The 18,233-nt window shown below is 43.8% G+C and overlaps 1 long non-coding RNA gene across 2 annotated transcripts; it reads right to left on the bottom strand.

Moving 5' to 3' along the window:
- Positions 1–2,909: 2,909 nt before the first annotated feature.
- LOC132086204 (uncharacterized) lies at positions 2,910–11,636 on the bottom strand. 2 transcript variants are annotated; one of them, XR_009420377.1, is made up of 3 exons: positions 11,512–11,636; positions 10,950–10,988; positions 2,910–3,180 (listed from the first exon to the last, which is right to left on the bottom strand). It is a non-coding gene; the product is annotated as an uncharacterized LOC132086204 (long non-coding RNA). The 2 variants fall into 2 exon arrangements; XR_009420378.1 differs by lacking the exons at positions 10,950–10,988; positions 11,512–11,636 and adding an exon at positions 6,990–7,124.
- Positions 11,637–18,233: the final 6,597 nt, after the last annotated feature.

Genomic DNA, 18,233 nt, shown 5'->3' on the forward strand with positions numbered 1-18,233 from the left:
TAAATGAGATAAGAGGCAAACCCTGTGAGGCAGAGTAGTGTTTCTTTTTCTTCACAAATTATTCAGCTGTGATAACTCCCCTCTGGGGAAGCACCAGCACATTCTCACCCAGCCTGAGAGGTCATCTCTGCTAATGAGCCCTAATGGGCTCAGTGGCATCAGCAGAATAGGCAGCTGCAACTGACTTAGACCATCAAGAACTCCCAAAATATCCCATGACTCAAAGGATTACATCATTACATTGTGAAACTCCTATCCTGGGGGAGGTACTGAGCATTCCTCACCTAAACCTGAGCATATATAATTGGGTTTGGGGACTTCAGACACTACCACTACTTGATGGATCCAGAGAAGGACTGGAACTTCCACAGGACCGCTGCCTTGGACAAGACTACGATCAACACTTCAACAGGACTGCAACCATCACCCTGACCAATGGGGTGCCAGGTTGTACTCTGACTGTGGATTTAAGCCAGTTTTTCCTGTATCATTGCATTTATTATAATCTCTAGTAAATTGTAACTCTGACCTGAAATCTCTCTCAAGGTATTTGTGGGGTTCATTTCTCCTGCTGGTTTGCTTTCAAACTGGCACATATATAGTTGTTATAGATGGATAATGAGATGATTGGCTCTTGCAATTAAGGAATGATTATTGTGTGAATATTAAGAGAAGCTTTATTGATGTATAGTTATGGCATTGTAGTTTAAATGTCCTCTGTTCTCCCCATAGTTCCCTTCCTCCCCCTCTGTATTGTTACCATCAGACAGCCCATGTTGTCTAGGACTGGTAGAAGGTGTGCACATGTGCCTCTTGGGAAGGGGGGGGGGGGGGGGGCGTGGCATAACAACACCTGCCCCTCCAATCAAGTTGCTAGAAAGCAGTTTCCACCAATAAACGGCAAAAAAGACTGGAGTGACAGACTTTGAGAGGGGCTAGGGTTGGCTGATGCAACCCCCCCCAGTAGTATAAAAGGCAAAGCATCCATCTTGAAGATGAGCCAGCCATGTGGTAGGCAACCATGAAGGCAGCTTCCAGGCCTGTTTTTCCTTATTTAGTCCTTTTGCTATATTTTTGTCAAGGTTTAATAAACCCCTTAATATTTAAAAGAACACTTAATCAAACTCTAAACAATAGGACCTCTGCCCTTCTTCACAGATGCGAGGAAGGTGGATATAAGGGATACTATAGTGGGGAGGGTAGTTTGAAACTACAGGTCCACCACTGAGTATCAACAGGTTGTTTTTGACATCATGGCCTTCTCCTAGCTTACAGTCAGATATCACCCAAGCACAAAGGTCTCCCTACCTCTGTTCATGTTCTTTTGTTCTTCAACAGGAGAGTCAACCTGTTTCTTTCCACTGTTGTCTGGGGACTACAGGCTGGACAAACCCATGAAAAATTTCCTTGGTGGTGCTAACACTGGTGGCATGCAATTACTGAAGTGCAGCGTTATTTTTTCACTTAAATATGAGCCAAACATACCATTGGTTTTCATTTCCCTTTACCTGATGTCAGATTTTACAGAAAGCTGATAATGTGCAAAAGCAGTCAGGGATGCTTGGAGAAAGAATACTGTGTTTGAGAATGGTATGTTTTTCCTGGTGACAATGTAACCTTTCAACTACATACTCCAAGGCTGCAGTAGCATTGTTTCTACCCCTGTGGTTCTCATGCTGTTGTTATCCTGGCCTTGCACCTGTGAATATGGAGATATGGTTATGTCTGTCATGGCAGTTTCTCATGGGAAAGAATTGCCACCAGAATGACAATCACTCCTTGTTCTGCACTGGGGGGTGGGGTGCGAAGAGAGACTGTGCGTGAATCTTTCTTGATATCAATAAGAAAACCCTGATGACAAATGGCCTTATAAAATGGCTGTTTTAATAAGACAGAGTAGTATTATGGATACCAAGTAAATGTTACATCCCTTCAGATGCTGAGAACCTCATGCTCATGCAGTGTCAGAGCCTGGATGACTTTCTCATGGTACATTATGCAGATTCTGTCCATGGAGGGAAGGTCCTCCTTTTTGGTCATTTGAGCTGTTATATAATTTTCTTACAAGAAAACAATTCTATTCATAAAGGAAATTCTTGTTGCAATTCTAGATTAGGGCAAGGACACGCACAGGTGGCACCAATGCTGGCACCAAGTGGGAACTTCCTGCAGGCTGCTCTGTTGCAATGAGCTGGCTGAGTTTCTCCTGCGAGCAAGGGATTTGTGCAGTGCTGTATGTGCAACACGGTACAGGCCTGTGCCTATTCTGGTTAACAGTTATGTGGATCATTAACTGCTCAATGTACAGCAGTTTTCCGATCAGAATCACTACACCACTATCACCCCCAGTCCCTTGCTTGCAGCTTTTGGTTTACATTGGGGGGAGGGGAAAGACTAACTGAATAACAGGATAGATAATAACTGTGAAAAATGCATATTATATGATTGGCTCTTTGCAAATATAAAATGAATACTATACGTGTTATATTGGAAAGCTATGCTGTATTAATCTCTTTTAAGTAGTGTGGTGAATATAGTTTTTAGGCTATAACATAATATTAAAATAGAAACTATGTGATGTAAGATACTTTTTGTAACTAGCTCAAGGAATAGATAAGATAATCAAGAAATTCTTCGCATAGAGATAACAGCAACAAGACACCAAGATCTCAAGAGAAGAATTATTGCCTCCTTATGAGGACAACCCAGAGTTCGAGGGACCAAGAGATTCATTTACAAGATGAAGGGGGGAAATTGAAATTAAGCAGAAACACCCTTAGTTTGAAAGGAATATTTGAATCATGTATAAGATATATGAATATGCAACAGGCTATTGCTTTTAAGGGTTAATCCTTTGTTAGCAAAATGTGCTTTTGTGGCAGAGAGCAAAAGCACCCGGATGTCCGCAATTCTTTGCTTGTTATTGTCTTTTATTGTCCTAACTTTGCCCAAATTCTTATTGTCCTAATTTTTATTACTATTTTATTATTACTTTCATTACTATTAAACTTCTAAAATTTTAACAAAAGTGAATAGCGTTTTTCACAATTGACGCCATGACTCGGATCTAACACGTTGCTGCTGAGACCTTGGAGGATTCTGAGTGAGGGAGGCGCCCTGTCGAGTTTGGCAGCCTCGCTCTGTTTCTTCTGGCGTGATCGGCAGACATAGGTTCCAACCCTGTGGACAAAAAGAGACAATAAAACAAAGAAAAGGGAAGATGCTCCCTAAAACCGCAGTAATTTGCCCCCTAAGACTAAGTGTACATGAAGACCTGGAAAGGAAAAAGGATTGTAAGTACTTTTCAGGGGGGCAGGTATGGGGGGAGGAATCTGTGTGACTAAGAGGCAGGCTGGTTATCCTAGACCTGCTACATGAGTGAGGAGTCTCCCATGTCACGATCCGCTCATACGAACAGATGTCGTGATGGTTTGTTAGCTGATCTCAGAGTGCAAAAAGCACAACACGGAAAGGGGATTGCAGTGAATGACCACAGAAAATGTTTTAAAGGAATTAGGAAAAGGAAACAAATAGAAAAGAGAGGGAGAAAGAGAGAGAGAGTATAGCTACCAAATGTAGAGAGACAAAGTCCTTGTGGTCCAGTCGATGGAGTTTGCCTAGTCATGTCGGGGTGATCTCAAAGTCCTGGTTAACTCAAGGTTCTATTATAGTCCATTGCTGAGGGGGGGAACAGATCTTGAAATCGCTGAGGGGGAAAAAAGGTTTTGAAGACAGGTACAGACAGTCCATGTTCTCAGCAGGATAAGTCAATATCAGCAGTGAGCGGGACCCATTGTTTCAGGACTGGTTTCTATGGGAAACCAGTCTAGGTCCAGTGAACACATCTGCAGGCAACACTAAGCAGGCATCCCGCTTCAGTCAGGCCAGCACCCCTGTATCAGAATTACAGGGGTCTCAGTCCTTGGGAGGGGGCTTCAATCTCCGTCCGTCACGGTGGTAGTGGAGCAGATGAAGGCTTTTCTGTGGGGGGAGGGGGCTACCAAAGTTGCCCCAGCAAGTTCATCTGGCCAAGAGGTGGGAAAATTTCTGGGCTATTGTCGCAAAGCAGGTGCAAGCATATAGGGCACGTCGCCCCTTGGCAGGGCCTTCTAGAAGCAGTCATTGTAGACACAGCTGCGAACAATCACTTGGCAGGCCAGAACTTTGCTCAGGGGCCTCAGGATCTTGTCATGCATCCACCTCAGGCAGGCCAGAATTCTGATCAGGGTCCTCCGGGTCCCGGTGTCTGTCCTTGGGACAGTCATGAAGCAAATGAGAGGAACTTCAGACTGTCTTTCACACCATGCTGTGGTTCCGTTCTTTCACGAGACAAACGGCCGGTAAAAGCATGAAGTGAGAGATAAAAGGAGTGAAAGAATACCCCGGGGTAACTGGGCCTGGGTCTCAGGGAAGGGGTGGGACCCCTTGGAGAGAAGGAGCTGAGGGTTTTCCTGGCACAATCCACTGGGAAAGCAGGATAAAAAGTGGAGGGAGCCCCTAGAATTTTTGCTAGGTTGAGGGTCTAAAACCACACAAGAGACTCATGAGTGCCAAACTCAAGAGCACCTAGGCTTAAAAGCTGCTAGATTGACAGTAGCAAACACTAGAGACTCAGGGGTGTGGGATCCAAGAGCACCTTGAAATAGCCAATAACATCTGAGATTTTAACAAGTGATTTGAAAGTAAAAGGTACCTTATTGTTGTCTTGTTTTGTGTGAGACTGAGTCACATGCAAAATCAGCTTCAGCTTCCTGGGTGGGTGGGGGGCTGTAGCAAAAGCTATATGTGACCCACAAACAAGCCATTGTTCCCCCATGTGTGGGAACTGTGAGGAGAGAGAGTGAGTCACACGCAGACAGCCTAACAGGTGAACTGGCACCAGAGGTGACCAGATTCAGGGCCCTTCCTGGAGGCCCGGTGGCACTAAAGCCCAGAGAAGCCAACCCCAAAGCAAGGGAGGGCTATAGTATCGTAGGACCTTTTAGCACCCGCAGCTGCAAGGGGTAGTCGTGTAGCCCATTCCCTCAAGGATACGGGGAGTGAGAAGTCCAGCTTGAGCAAGGTGCGGAGGTCTGAACCCCTGACTCTGAGGCTATCTCTAGGGAAGAGGGATAGCCAAACCTCAGGGGAGGTGGAAGGGATCAGGGTAGGGGGGCCTACATGGACCAGTGATTCTCTGGCAACAAGGGTCCGCTTCGTGTAAGTCTAAGAGGTTTGCTAATGTTTCCTTCCTCTGTCCAATAAAATAAAAGGGAAATTTACAAGGTGCTGAATCTAAGTCAGTAGGGGAACTTAGGAGCATCAGTACTTAAAATTCTGGGGTGTCGAAAAAAAAGTACCTTACACAGTCCGGGTGGGTACAGCACCAAGAACCAAAAACTCGGCTAAGCAGAAGTTGAGAAGTATGAATGAATAGGCCTGAGGGTGTGAGTAAATGTAGATGAATTAATAAAGCCCGTATTGGCCTTATCATAGGCAGAGCATGAGCCCGGGATCTCTGTCCCCAGGGGGATAGAGTGCCAGAAGCTAGCTCGCTTAGACCAAGAGGTCACGGGTCAAACTTACAGCAAGCAGGGTGATATTCAGCTCTTATAGTGATTAGCCAGCTCATAAGATTTCAGCTTGCTGCTGGGTAAGTTTGCCCTTGGCTTGAGGCTCCAGCAGACAGAGAGAGAGAAGTAAGAAGACACCGGCTATTCCACGAAGATGGCTTTATTTGGGGAGTCCGTGAAGGGTCTCAGCTCTTCTTCTAAGTTAGTAGGGGTACAGTATGCTACTTTTATAGCCTTGGCCAGAATCCAAGCTTGACCAATGGCAAAGGGTTAGAGGGATCATAAAGTGACCAATAGGTAAGGGTTACAAGCTTTTTCCTTAAAAGGGTATAAAGATAGTTTCTGAGTCGGGGGGTCAGGAACTTCTCTGCTGCTGTGTCAGCATTCCTATTGTTAAATCCTCCATGGCGCCTTTGCTAAACCTGTGGGGTTTACTACAATGAATGATAGTATATGTAATGTAGATTGTTTATTTTAAGCTTCACTATATCTCCTTAGAGGGAAGTATATTGAATTGTATTGTGAGAGGAAGGTTTTTTTTTTGTGTTGTGGGAAGAAGGTAGTATTTAAGTTGTTAAAGTGGGAAAGAGAGGCAGGAGACGAATAGATAAGATCTTGAAAAATGGGACAGAAAACCAGTAAGTTGAGTACAGGAAAAAAAAAAAAAAAGGGAATAAAAGGGTACCAGCAGAGATACCCCAAGATAGCCCTCTGAGAGTTATGTTAACTAACAGGGATACAAATCCTTTTACAAGGAGAAAGGACAAGGTAAAGATGATCCAATTTTGTATGATAGAATGGGCAAAGAAGGAAATAAGATCTGACCACATTTATTGGCCTAGATACCATTTTTTCTTGATGTTTAGATTTGTCAGAATTTATTTGTAAATTCAAAAGAACCATTTAATCCAGAAGAAAGAGAATAAGCTGCATGCTGGATGGGAGATCATAGGAGAATAAAAATCTTTAAAATATCAGAAACCCCTGAGACAAAGCAAGAAAAGATAAAAGGGGAAAGAAAAGGACTGGGAACAAGAGTAAAAAAGAAAGATCCTTTACAGGTATTACCTCCTCCGTTCCCGCTTGCTCCCCCACCGTTCGCGGATGTACCACTCCCCCCAGCCCCTGTCCCAGCTCCAGTCTTGCCGCTCGTGGCTGCACCATGCGATCCAGCCCCTGTGCCGGCTCCGGCCCCGCCAGTGAATTTGTTTGCCCCAGTCCCGGCCGCCTGGCCCTCAGCCGCTCCACCGGACATGCCGAGGGTCCCTCCTGCCACGTGGTCTGTTGTTGCCATGCCAACTGTGCCAGGGGTCCCGTCTGTCCCAGCCGTCCCATCCCCAACCGCTTCTCCCGTGGCTGTCCCCACTGCCCCACTCCTGGCTGCTCTCCCCATACTGACTGCACTGGGCGCTACCACTGCCGCCGCCCTCGCCTCACCTGCTTTGTCTCCGTCAGCTGAGCTGGGAGCTGCCGACCCAGCCGCCATAACCGTGTGCGGGCCATCCACGCTCCAGTTTGGTTTCCACCGGAAGACCCCCCTCCTTTGGCGGTTCTGGCAGCAGACCCTGCCTATGCCCTCCCCTTAGAAGACCAAGACTCGGCACGGATCCCTTCCCTCACTCCCTTTCCTCCGACACTTCCATCTGTCCCTACCCTTATATTACAGCGACCTGATGAGGGTCTTCAGGGTGAGAGAGAGACGAGAATCTTGGTTCATGATCAGAAGGCTGGATTTATTGATATATGATATATAATACATTATTCCTATACTAAAAGGAATAAAGAGAGAAGTTGCAGAGGCTGCTAAGCTAAGAATAGAATCGAATCTAAAAACAAGAGAGTTCTCGGTCACTGTGTTCCAGAGAGCTTGCCCTGTGATTGGCCCTTAATTGTACACATGGAACATGAGCCAACCACAGGGGCAACCTGCTACATTTCACAGCAGCCGATAACAATTGTTTACATTCTTCTTCTGGGGCCTCAGCTTCCCAGAAGATGAACAAATCCCAAAGAAAGGATTTCTATGAAAAAATGTCTGTGACATACCCTAGGTCCTGTTCCCTTGGTAACGACAGCTCCTGCTGTTCAAGAAAACTTTCTCCCTGAGGAAGAAGCACCTTATCGAAACACAAGAAGCTCAGCCAAAAGACAGCCCTCCCCTAATCTTTCCTCAAAACAAGGGAAAAATCCCATAAGCACAGCTGAACAATTAGACCAATTCTTAAGTCCAAACATTTTTACTTGAGAAGAGATACAATCTATAAGGAAAATAGTTTTTTTTTCAGGAAGAGAAATAAATGATCGGGGCTGCTGGAACAAAAATTTGGGAAAAGGAGAACCAGCAGGGCCCCCCAGGAGATCAGAAAATGCCAATAGCACCTCCTAATTAGGGTCAAAATAATGGGGAGGGGAGAAAACAAATGAATGATTATCGTAATTTGATAATCAAAGGAATAAAAGAAACAGCACCCCGAAGGCAAAATGCTAAAAAAGCTTTTAAGGGACAGCAGGGGAAAGAAGAAACTCCAACTGAATGGTTAAACAGACTTAAGAGAAATATGAAACAATATTCTAAAATAGACCCTGAGACTATTGTGGGACAAGCTGTGTTAAGAATTAATTTTGTCACTAATACCTAGCCAGATATTTAAAAAAAATAGAAAAAATAGAAGACTGACACGAGAGATCACTAGATAGGTTATTAAAGGAGGCTCAAAAGATGTATGTCCAAAGAGATGAAGAAAAAGCTAAAGTGAAAACAAAAATTATGGTAACCACTATGCAAAAAAGTAATTTTCAGAAGAATGTAAAACCCCCAAGCACCACTCCTAAACATGAAGGTCATAGAGACAGGGGAAAGTTAAAGAACAGAACTCTAGTACAAACCAAATCTCAGGAGCATTCTCGAAATATCTGTTTTTACAGCAGAGTTGAAAGACATTATAAAAGAAATTGCCTTGATCAGATAAAAGATCTACAAATCTTCCAAGAGATGGGCCCAGAGGAAGAATAGGGAAGTCATAGGCTCTATTTTCTAGAAGACAAATACCATCTAGAGCCTGTGATAACTTTAAAAGTGAGTCCCCAAGAAGAAAAATTAGAGTTTGTGGTAGACACAGGAGCAGAAAGAACCTGCCTATTAAATATTCCAATAAGTTATAGTGTAAGCCAAGACACTGTAAACAGTAACAGAAGCAAAAAGAGAGTTTTATAGTACCTGTCACTAAAGATGTGATAATTGAGGGAGAAACTAGAATTTGGATGGGAGATGTCTTATTAGTCCCTGGGGCAGGTAGCAGCATATTAGGAAGAAACTTACAGATCATATAAAATGGACCAAGGAAGATGATGTTAAATCAGAAGAGTTGAAGTTAAAACTGGCCTCAGTACCAGCTTTAAGTTTACCCTTGTTAGAAAAACCCTTTCGTCTGTACATAAATGTAGAAAATGGGGTAGCTCATAGACTTCTAGTTCAAGAGTAAAGAACAGTACAGAGACCAGTAGCTTATTTATCAAAGATGATAGACCCAGTGAGCCACGGCTGGCCAGTATGTATTCAAGCTATAGCAGCTACTGCAATCCTAGTAGAAGAAAGTCGTAAGCTTACTTTTAGAAGTAAACTAGTTGTGTGTACACCTTGTGTGGTCCAAGGTGTGTTGAATCAGAGAAGAGGGGAAAAGATAAGGAAAAGAAGAGAAAGTGAGAAGGGAAAGAAGAGAGAAGTTAAAGAAAGGGGAGAGATGGTTAGTGGACTCTAAGATGTTAGAACGTAATGATGTCTTAGTGCTGAAAGAGGACAAGAGTTTGAATACAATTTCTGTATGAAAGGCAAGGAAGTGTCTTAACACACAGTTGTTTAGAAATTGTTCAATACCAAACTAGAGTCCAGTCCAAGAAAGTTTAACAGAACAGGCTCTCCTTGAAGGGAAAAGAAGATATATTAACTAAGGAGAAACAATGTTAGGAGCACCTAGGGACGCCAAGTTTAGAGTTGTCCAAGTTGAGAAGTGTTCGGCCGCTCTCATATGAGCGGCGGGGTCTCGGGGGCTGCAGCAAGGGCCAATTCATAGGGGTGACCCGGCGCAGCAACTCTCAGTGGTCGCCCACCCACTAGAAGCGGTGCAAAGCGCAGTTTACGTAGAGCACCGCTAGGGTTTGAGAGCTAGTTTAGTTATACCAAGGTCCCAGAGAGCAAAAGGTTGCCAGATGCGCTTGCCAGCACAGCGGCGGTGCTAGGCGCGATTGCGCGGGTTTGCCACCCAAGAGTAAACTAGCTCAGCGGCAGAGCTGCAGGGGCTAGCTCCCAGCCTGCCGGGGTCCCGAGTCCAGGATGGCAGCCTCTGCCCCGGCAAGTAGGTCGAGAGAGAGAAAAAGAGAGAGGTAGAGAGAGACAGAGAGAGAAAGAGAAAGAGAGAGAAAGAGAGAGAGAGGGCGAAAGGGAGCTGAAGCATGCCCCCAGGGTCCCCGCGATGGTACCTGTCTGCGAGTTCCTCCCCCACTCCCGCTAGGGCAGAGTCTGCCCTAGCCAGGGCCGCTGCGGTGCAGTAGCAGGAACGGAAGAAGAACAAGCGACAGCTGTTGAATGCGCTGCTGTGAAAAGAAGGGGAGGGGCCAGCGCTAAAAATAAGATTAATCTCTCGCTAGCTCTCCAAACCTCACAAAGTTGTTTATTTTTTAAAGCAAAATTTCTTTTTTATTTCTGTTTGTTTCTTTTCTTTTTTCTTACTGTTAAAAAGAAGCAGCTTTTGTTCTGAAGAATGAGTCTGTAATGCTAAAACAGTAAAATGTTGATCAAAGAGTAAAAAGCAATAGATGTGATTGATCGCGTGTTAAATTCGACTTGACCTTTCTTGTTTAACTAATTATAGCTCACAAAAAAATGAATTTGCCTCTACAGCTGTTAGCACAGCTGGATACAAGAAGAGGCGGCTGTAGAAAAAAAAGCTTTTTGCTAAACCCAAAAAGTTTTGAAGAAAACTAATAGCAAAAGTTAATGTAGTGTTGTCTTCCTTTTATCGCTGTCCCTGTGCTTTTAAGAAGTCCTTTTCAAGTACTACTAAAACAACAATCCAAACCAAAGGAAAAGAGTAAATTCATACCAGCAAAATCCAAGAACTTATTAAAAACCCTAAAGAACAGACTATCACATCTAAACCAAGTAATACCAAATTAACTTTAAAACAGAGACTAAGTAGTAATAGTTTAGGAAGACCAAAATAATCCAAAGAAAGTACAAAAAACCACACCTAATTAAGAAATAAAGCTAAACTTACATCACTAATTTCAAATACTACCTAAATAAACCCTAAGATGCCTCCAACACCTCCTTAAAGAAAAATACTTTCACTTCCAACAAAAAAAATAAGACTATTTTAGTCAGAGTTCTCATATACTAACCTTAACCTATAACTGTTATAACCCATCCAAATTAAGTACCTGTAAGCAAAGCAAGAAAAAATAGTAATAAACAGAAAATTGAATGTCCAAAAAGAATGAGATAAATTTGTTTTACATTTAATCTTAAAAATATAGTCCAGGATTCAATAAAAAACAACTAGTAAACAAAAAAGTAAAACCAACACAGCAATCTAACTCTGTATTAACCCCAAATTATATGCTAAATCATATTATAAAACTCCAAACTGTAATAAGTAGCAATACGTTTGTTCATTAATAGCTAGATAATTTAAATTATAAAACAATAGCTAAACAGCTCTTGTTTAGCAGGATATAATGTATACCTATGTGCAGTCACATATGGTAAAACCTTTAACTTCGTGAGAATTGCTTTGTTTACAAACCCCCCTCATAGGTATAGGAGACCCTCTGTAACTAGATACAGCTACATCTGGTAACAATTATTAACTTCGCTAGAATTGCTTGGTTTGCAAATGCCACCCCATAGGTATAGGAGACCCTCTGTAACTAGATACCGTCACATATGGTAACAATTACTAACCTTGCAAGAATTGCTTAGCTTGTAGAATTTAGACTTATAGATATGCCTTATAAGGAAAGCGGATAAAGAGGAAGACTTGGGGCCTTCATCCCACGACCACCAGAAGGCAGAGAAAGACGCCCTAGCAACCAGAGGAGCAAGCGCAGAAGACAGACCACGTCATCCAGGAATCCGGAAGAAAGAGACAATAAATAGCGAACTTTAAAGGGGGAAAGGTGTGTGCCTAAGAGGAGCGGGGACTCCTGGCTGCCCAGCGCTGAACCTTGCTTATTCTTGCTTGCATAATAATAAAGATAATTATACGATTCTCAAATTTGGTGAATTCGCTTATTACACAAACAGTTATAAAGATGATAACAAACAAAGCTACTCAACCATTAAAATTAATATCAAGTCAGCAAAGCCAAACAAAAACTGTAATAAATCAAAATAAGTTAGCTTTAGACTATATATTAGTTAAAGAAGGAAGTGTTTGTAGAAAGTTTAATATATCAGATTGTTAAAAATAGATGACAACAGAGATGTCATCCTGAGAAAAGCAAAAAATATCAAAAAAATAACCCAGGTACCAGTCCAAAATTAGAAAACAATGTCAAAAACTAGCTAGTAGAGTAATGTATTGAAGATAGTAGAAAAAATTAAGATTCTTCCTTTTATGTGTTACAAGTGTTTTGATATTTCTTCCTTATTTAATCCCCTGTTTTTCTTAATTACCAGCATAGTCCAAAGAATGCAAGTGTGAAATACGCCAATCACTTGTTTTAAAATCTTAAAAACTTAATAGTAATAAAATGGTTATAAAAACAGTAATACAAATTAGAGTAATAAGAATTTGGACAGAGTTAGGACAATAAAGGACAACAAAAGCAAAGAATACAAAAGCAGGAACACTGAGGGTGCTTGCTGTACTCCCCTGAGAGAGCAATAGAACAAAGGATGGAGGGGCACGGAGGTGTTGCGGTCATGCTCTGTTTAAAACAATGCAGCTAACGGGAGCTAAGCCAAAGGAATGGTCCAATCAGTGACTGAAAGCTGAACTTTCATTAACTTGAAAATACATATTGCTTTTCATGTCCCTGCATATGCAAATGAAATAAAACCTGTACAGGCTTTACATGTATGACTGAAGTCACCGAAACTCCACCTAATCATGAAATGAAATCAACTGAAACTTTATCTTTTCACCATCCTCAAAGAAAACAATATTTATATAACTTAAGAGACAGACAGATAATATACTAAGAAGGGAAAGATCTAGCTGCCCTTGGGCCCACTACATCTGCTGATAACCCAGAAAGCAAGAGGGTCTCCTATTGGAATATGATCCCAATATTACCAGGTAGATTGTGCCTGGGCTTGTCTGACCCTTGCTGCTGGGCCAAAGGCAGCAACTGTGGTGTTTCACCTCAGAGACACCTTTGGCTGGCTAGGTGTTGCAGCTGGGCACTGAAACAAACCCAGGCTTGTAGAAACTCAGTTTACCTCAGGTGGAAGGGCTTCAGGCTAGAGTGAAGAGGAAAAGGAGACGGATTCTGTCAGAGGGTTTATATCCAGAGTTTTATTCCATGGTCACAGACATCTGAATCTTGGTAACAGCTCCAACAGAATACCGAGCACATGGTTCTGGCTCAATTTAAGCCCAGGGACAGGGGGAGGGGAAGGGACAGGTGAGCACCAACCAGGTGGGAGGAGGAGGGTCTCAAGGAAGCAGGACACATAGACAGGCCAATGACCCCAGGCCTGGGGGCATCTTTCGAACTTGACCAACCACACGAGGCCTTGCTGGAATGTTAAAACTGATTGACAGCCCAGCAGGGGGTGAGGGGGGAAGAGACGTATTGCCACACCTGAGAAGGGACCAGGAAGTCTAAAACAGGAAATTGCAACACACTGCAACAGTCTCCCTTTCCTAAATTTTAATGTGACAACAGAGAGAGAGGAAAGCAGGCAGAGAGACTGAAAGGCAGGCCAGCAGAGAGAGGCAGGCTGCCAGACAGGGACAGGCAGAGAGAGACATGCATGCAGGGAGAAAGAGAGGCAGACAGGAAAAAGAAGCAGGTAGGCAAGCAGAGAGGGAGGCAGACAGGCAGTGAGAGAGCCTGGCAGGGATGCCATGAGGAGCAGGGAGGCAAACAGGCAGGCAGAGGGGAGGGGGAGAGAAAGACTGGAAGAGACAGAGGGAAAGAGGGAGAGAGAGAAAATAAAAGAGCCAGGCAGAGAGAAAGAGACACACTGAGGCAGGAAGAGAGGGAAAAAGTCAAGAAGAGAGAATGAGATGGGAGTGCAGGAGAGAGAGGTGGACAGAGGAGGAAAGTGCCAAAGGAGGAGAGAGGGAGAGGAGCATGTAGAGAGAAAGACGGGGCAAGCCTGGAGACTGAGGCAGAGAGGAAGGCGGGGGGGGGGGGGCAGGACAGAGAGAGTTATGCAAGAAGAGGGAGACAGTGATAGTTTGGGGGAAAAGAGAGTTGCTGTGGTGGGTCAACCTTGGCTGGCCACCAGGTGTCCACCAAGCCACTCTATAACTCCCCCTCCATCAACAGGATGGGGGAGAAAATACAATGAAAAGCTTCTGTGTACAAATAAAGATAGGGAGATCATTTACTAATTACCATCACAGGCAAAACAGACTCAACTTGGGAAAATGTAATTGAATTTACTCCCAGTTAAACAGAGCAGGACAAGAAGAAATAAGAATAAATCTAAAAATACCTTCCCCCCACCCCTCCCTTCTTCCCAGGCTCAGCTTCACTCCTGACTCTTCTACACCTCCACTCAAGTGACACAAGGTGATGGGGAATGAGGTTTGTTGTCAGTACATAATGTTTTGTTTCTGCAGCTCCTTCCCACTCATGCTCTTCCCCTGCTCCAGTGTGGGGTCCCTCCCACAGGATACAGTCCTTCATGACTACCCAGCAAAGTGGTGGAGTTACCACCCCTGGAGGTATTTAAAAGATGTGGATGTGGCACTTGGGGACATGGTTTAGTGGTGAACACAGTGGTGTTAGTTTAATGGTTCGACTGACTCAGTGATCTTAAAGGTCATTTCTAACCTTAATGATTTTATGAACTTCTCCAGTGTGGGTCCTTCCCGCAGGCTGCAGTTCTTCACAAACTGCTCCAGCATGAGTCCTTTCTATTTGGTACAGTCCTTCAGGAACACCTGCTGCAGCATGGATCCCCCACAGGGTCACACATAGACGTGGTGCTTAGAGACACGGTTTACTGGTGGGGCTTGGTAGTGTTAGGTTTACAGTTAGATTCTATGATCTTGAAGGTCTTTTCCAACCAAAATGATTTTATGATTCTATATTTTTTTTTTCTGTATTCCCAAAGCTGTTTTGTCTGCAATTTGTCAAGAGCTGTAGATCACTCCAGCCAGGTTCACTGCAGGGTATTTCCTACTTCTTGAGTAGTTGGAGTACAATTAGCATGAAGTGATCAAATGAACTATAGTCTGAAACCCATGTGGGAGAGAAGTTTTTCAAACAATAGGAATGTCTCCCTGTCTCTCCTTTACTATGTTCTAAGGAATATCTCCTAGGGAAAAGTCCCTGGGCACATCACAGGAGTTTGAGCAACCCCACCTCCCCAGAAATTTTAGGGAGTGTCTCTGTTTCAGTTCATTGACTCCACCTTCTTCATCCTTAAATACCTAATCTCAGCTGGTGGTGGTTGAGTAGTTAATTTAGAGCATATTCAGTTTGAACTGAAACATTGAAAGCAAAGTTTTTGCTGCTTTGGTGAATAAGCCTGGTATTTCTGACTCCCTGGAAGAAGGAGGGTCTGAATATTATCTCAGTCCCTGTGTTGAACTCTGTTTGCTGTGGCCGCCTTTAGCGGTTACATTCAAGGTGGAGGAGGGGTGGGGGAGTAGTTCTGCAGGACAGCACCAAAACCATCGCCTGACTCATCCCTATGCTCAAATTGTTGTTGCTCTTTTAAGGACCCCTAGAAAGGTTCCAGCTCTTTAGGCGAAGAAAAAAATCACATATGTCCTTGGATCAGGGACAGGCATCAGGCATCCTTGGAGACAAGGACCTCTCACATCACTAACAATTGGACTGGCTGACTCTGGGCTGTCCTGTCCAGCGACCTCTTTTTTATAAGCAGGATGAAGTGCATTTGTCTAATGAGAGATTTACATTTCCACTAAGTATATTATTGGCAGAGTTGAGTTATGTTTGTTCCTCTACAATTCAATGATTTCCTCTGTACTACTTGGGTCTACTTGCATAAAGCTCTAGAAAGTTGGTTACAAATTTATCACTGTAGGCACATTAGCAATGGATCAGTACCTTTCACATAAGAGTCACATATCTGTAATCTCAGGTGTACTCACAACACAACAAGATTGAGTGAAGGCTATGAAAATGTTAAGGGATGTTAGGAGCACAACTGCCTTCTCCAGCAGCCATGGTCAGAACTCTCCTGCCCAGCTGCTGGATCCCAGCCCAGGGAATTCAGAGTCTCTGCCCAGGCTGAGGGATTCAGCTGTTACTTTCCTAGTTGCAGGCTCAGCCAGCAGTGAAGCTGAGCACGTATCTGAGACACACACACACACACACACACACACACACACACACAGGACATATACAGGGCATTGATACAGCCAGTCACACAGACTGCCACAGACAAGGTGTGGTTAACATCACACACAAACTAGGATTCAAATAAAACATAAACACAGAGAGCTGGAAGGGATCTAAATTCACTACTGAAAGCACACATGCACACACACATTCGCAGATCCCCTGAGTACCTGCATGGATGCTTCTATCTTCTCACTACCCCTGCCTGCATCTTGGACTCTTTTCTGCAACATTACAGGGGAAGGAGGAGCATTAATGGGTGTAGAAAGGGATTTCAGGAGAGAGGTTTGAACAAATTCCCCATTCTGACAGGAACCATGAAATTGGTTCCCTTTTGGAGGGGGAAGTTTCCATTGCCAGACATAACTATTTCAAATATACCAATAATGCATTTGCCCTGGGAACCGTTCTTCCAATTTGAGCCACAAAAAAATACAGCCTATTATAATCAAAACTGCCCACCTCAGGCCACCGTTGGCTTGCAATTCCACCAATTGGCAGTCAATGTGGGCCAGGTATTCGGATGCAGTTCCAGTGCTCTTTTCTTAGATAACCCACAGGTTCCATCTATTTTCACCCAACTGGTTAGCAATTCACGTAAAGGTGAACCTTTCACTATACTGTGTCTGGTCCTCATTATTATTAACTCTCACCTCCTTGCTGCAAAAAAATGATCTGTCCAAATGGTATCCCCTGCGCTCAAGTTCCCCAGGTGAACTCACCTTTTGCCATCAGTGGGTCATTGACTCACAGGGGATCATAGTGGCTGGTGTAGCCAAGTGAGTTGCCCAAGTCCCTTCTGGGGTGCCAAAACTGTCGCAGGATTCTTTATTGCTAAAAAAAGGAGATGCAGACACCCTTAAGTACAGAATTGCAAAAGGAAATACTTTACTGCAATGTGCATGCAGTGGCCCAGCCTAGTTCTGAGGGGCCCTAATCATAAGTAACACACAGGTTATATAGAATATACAAGTGGACTATCACCCAGTTACAGTCCTAAGCTTATCTACAGTGGGCCGATCCTTTGTGTGGCTGTGTGATGAGAGACAATGATCTGGGCTAGTTTTCATCCTTTGTTACATGCTCAGAACCAGTTTCCACAGGTTTATTGTCAGGCAAGGTTGTCATAACTAGCTGAGCTTTTGTGCTTCAATGTCTTCCCTCCTTAAGTTCTTGGAAAGCTCACTGAAACTAGGGTAAGGTTCATCCTATTAAGCGACCTAAGTTTGTACTTTTTTTTCACAGTGCGCCCATTGCTCAGTGGGGCAGGGGACCCAGAGATAAAGTACATTGTGAAATCCAAGTTACTCAGTGCTTTTTTGCTTCAGTTTTTACTGGTAAGGCCTGCTCTCTCCAAGCCAATTGGATGTATATGAGTCTATGGGACCAGATGGGATGCATCCAAGCATGCTGAAGGAGCTGACCAATATAATTTGGAGGCCACTGTCTATCATCTTTGAAAGGCTACGGCAATTGGGGGAGGTTCCTGATGGCTGGAACAGGCCAAACATCACTTCCATTTTCAGAAAGGACAAGAAAGAGGATCCAGAGAACTACAGGCTGGTCAGCCTTACCCTCTTTTCCCAGGAAGATTATGGAGAAAATCCTCTTAGAAGCCATTTCTAAAGAGATGAAAGATAAGAAGGTGATTGGGAGCAGCCAATGTGGTTTCAGCAGGGGCAAATCATGCCTGACCAATTTCATTGCTTTCTGTAATGAAGCGACTGGCACTGTGGAAAAGCAGAAGGCAGTGGATGTTTTATACCTTGATTTTAGCAAGGCCCTTGATGCAGTTTCCTATAGTCTTATCTCTAAATTGTTGGGATATGGGCACGATAAGGTAGATGGAAAACTTGGATGCTGAGCTCCAAGAATTGTGACTGGTGGTGCACATCCCAGCTGGGGGCCAGTAACTAGTGGGGTCCCTCAGGGATCAGTACTGGGACCAGTACTGGCATTTAATGTCTTCATTAATGATCTGGACAATGGGATGGAGCACATTCTCAGCAAGTTTGTAGATGACACTAAATTGGGGGAGTAGTCAGCATGCTGGAGATCAGGGCTGCCATTCAGAGGGACCTGGAGAAATGGGATGACTGGAACCTCATGAAGCGCAACACAATCAGATCCAAA

The sequence above is a fragment of the Ammospiza nelsoni genome, chromosome W (genome assembly GCF_027579445.1).
Source record: "Ammospiza nelsoni isolate bAmmNel1 chromosome W, bAmmNel1.pri, whole genome shotgun sequence".
Lineage (NCBI taxonomy): Eukaryota > Metazoa > Chordata > Aves > Passeriformes > Passerellidae > Ammospiza > Ammospiza nelsoni.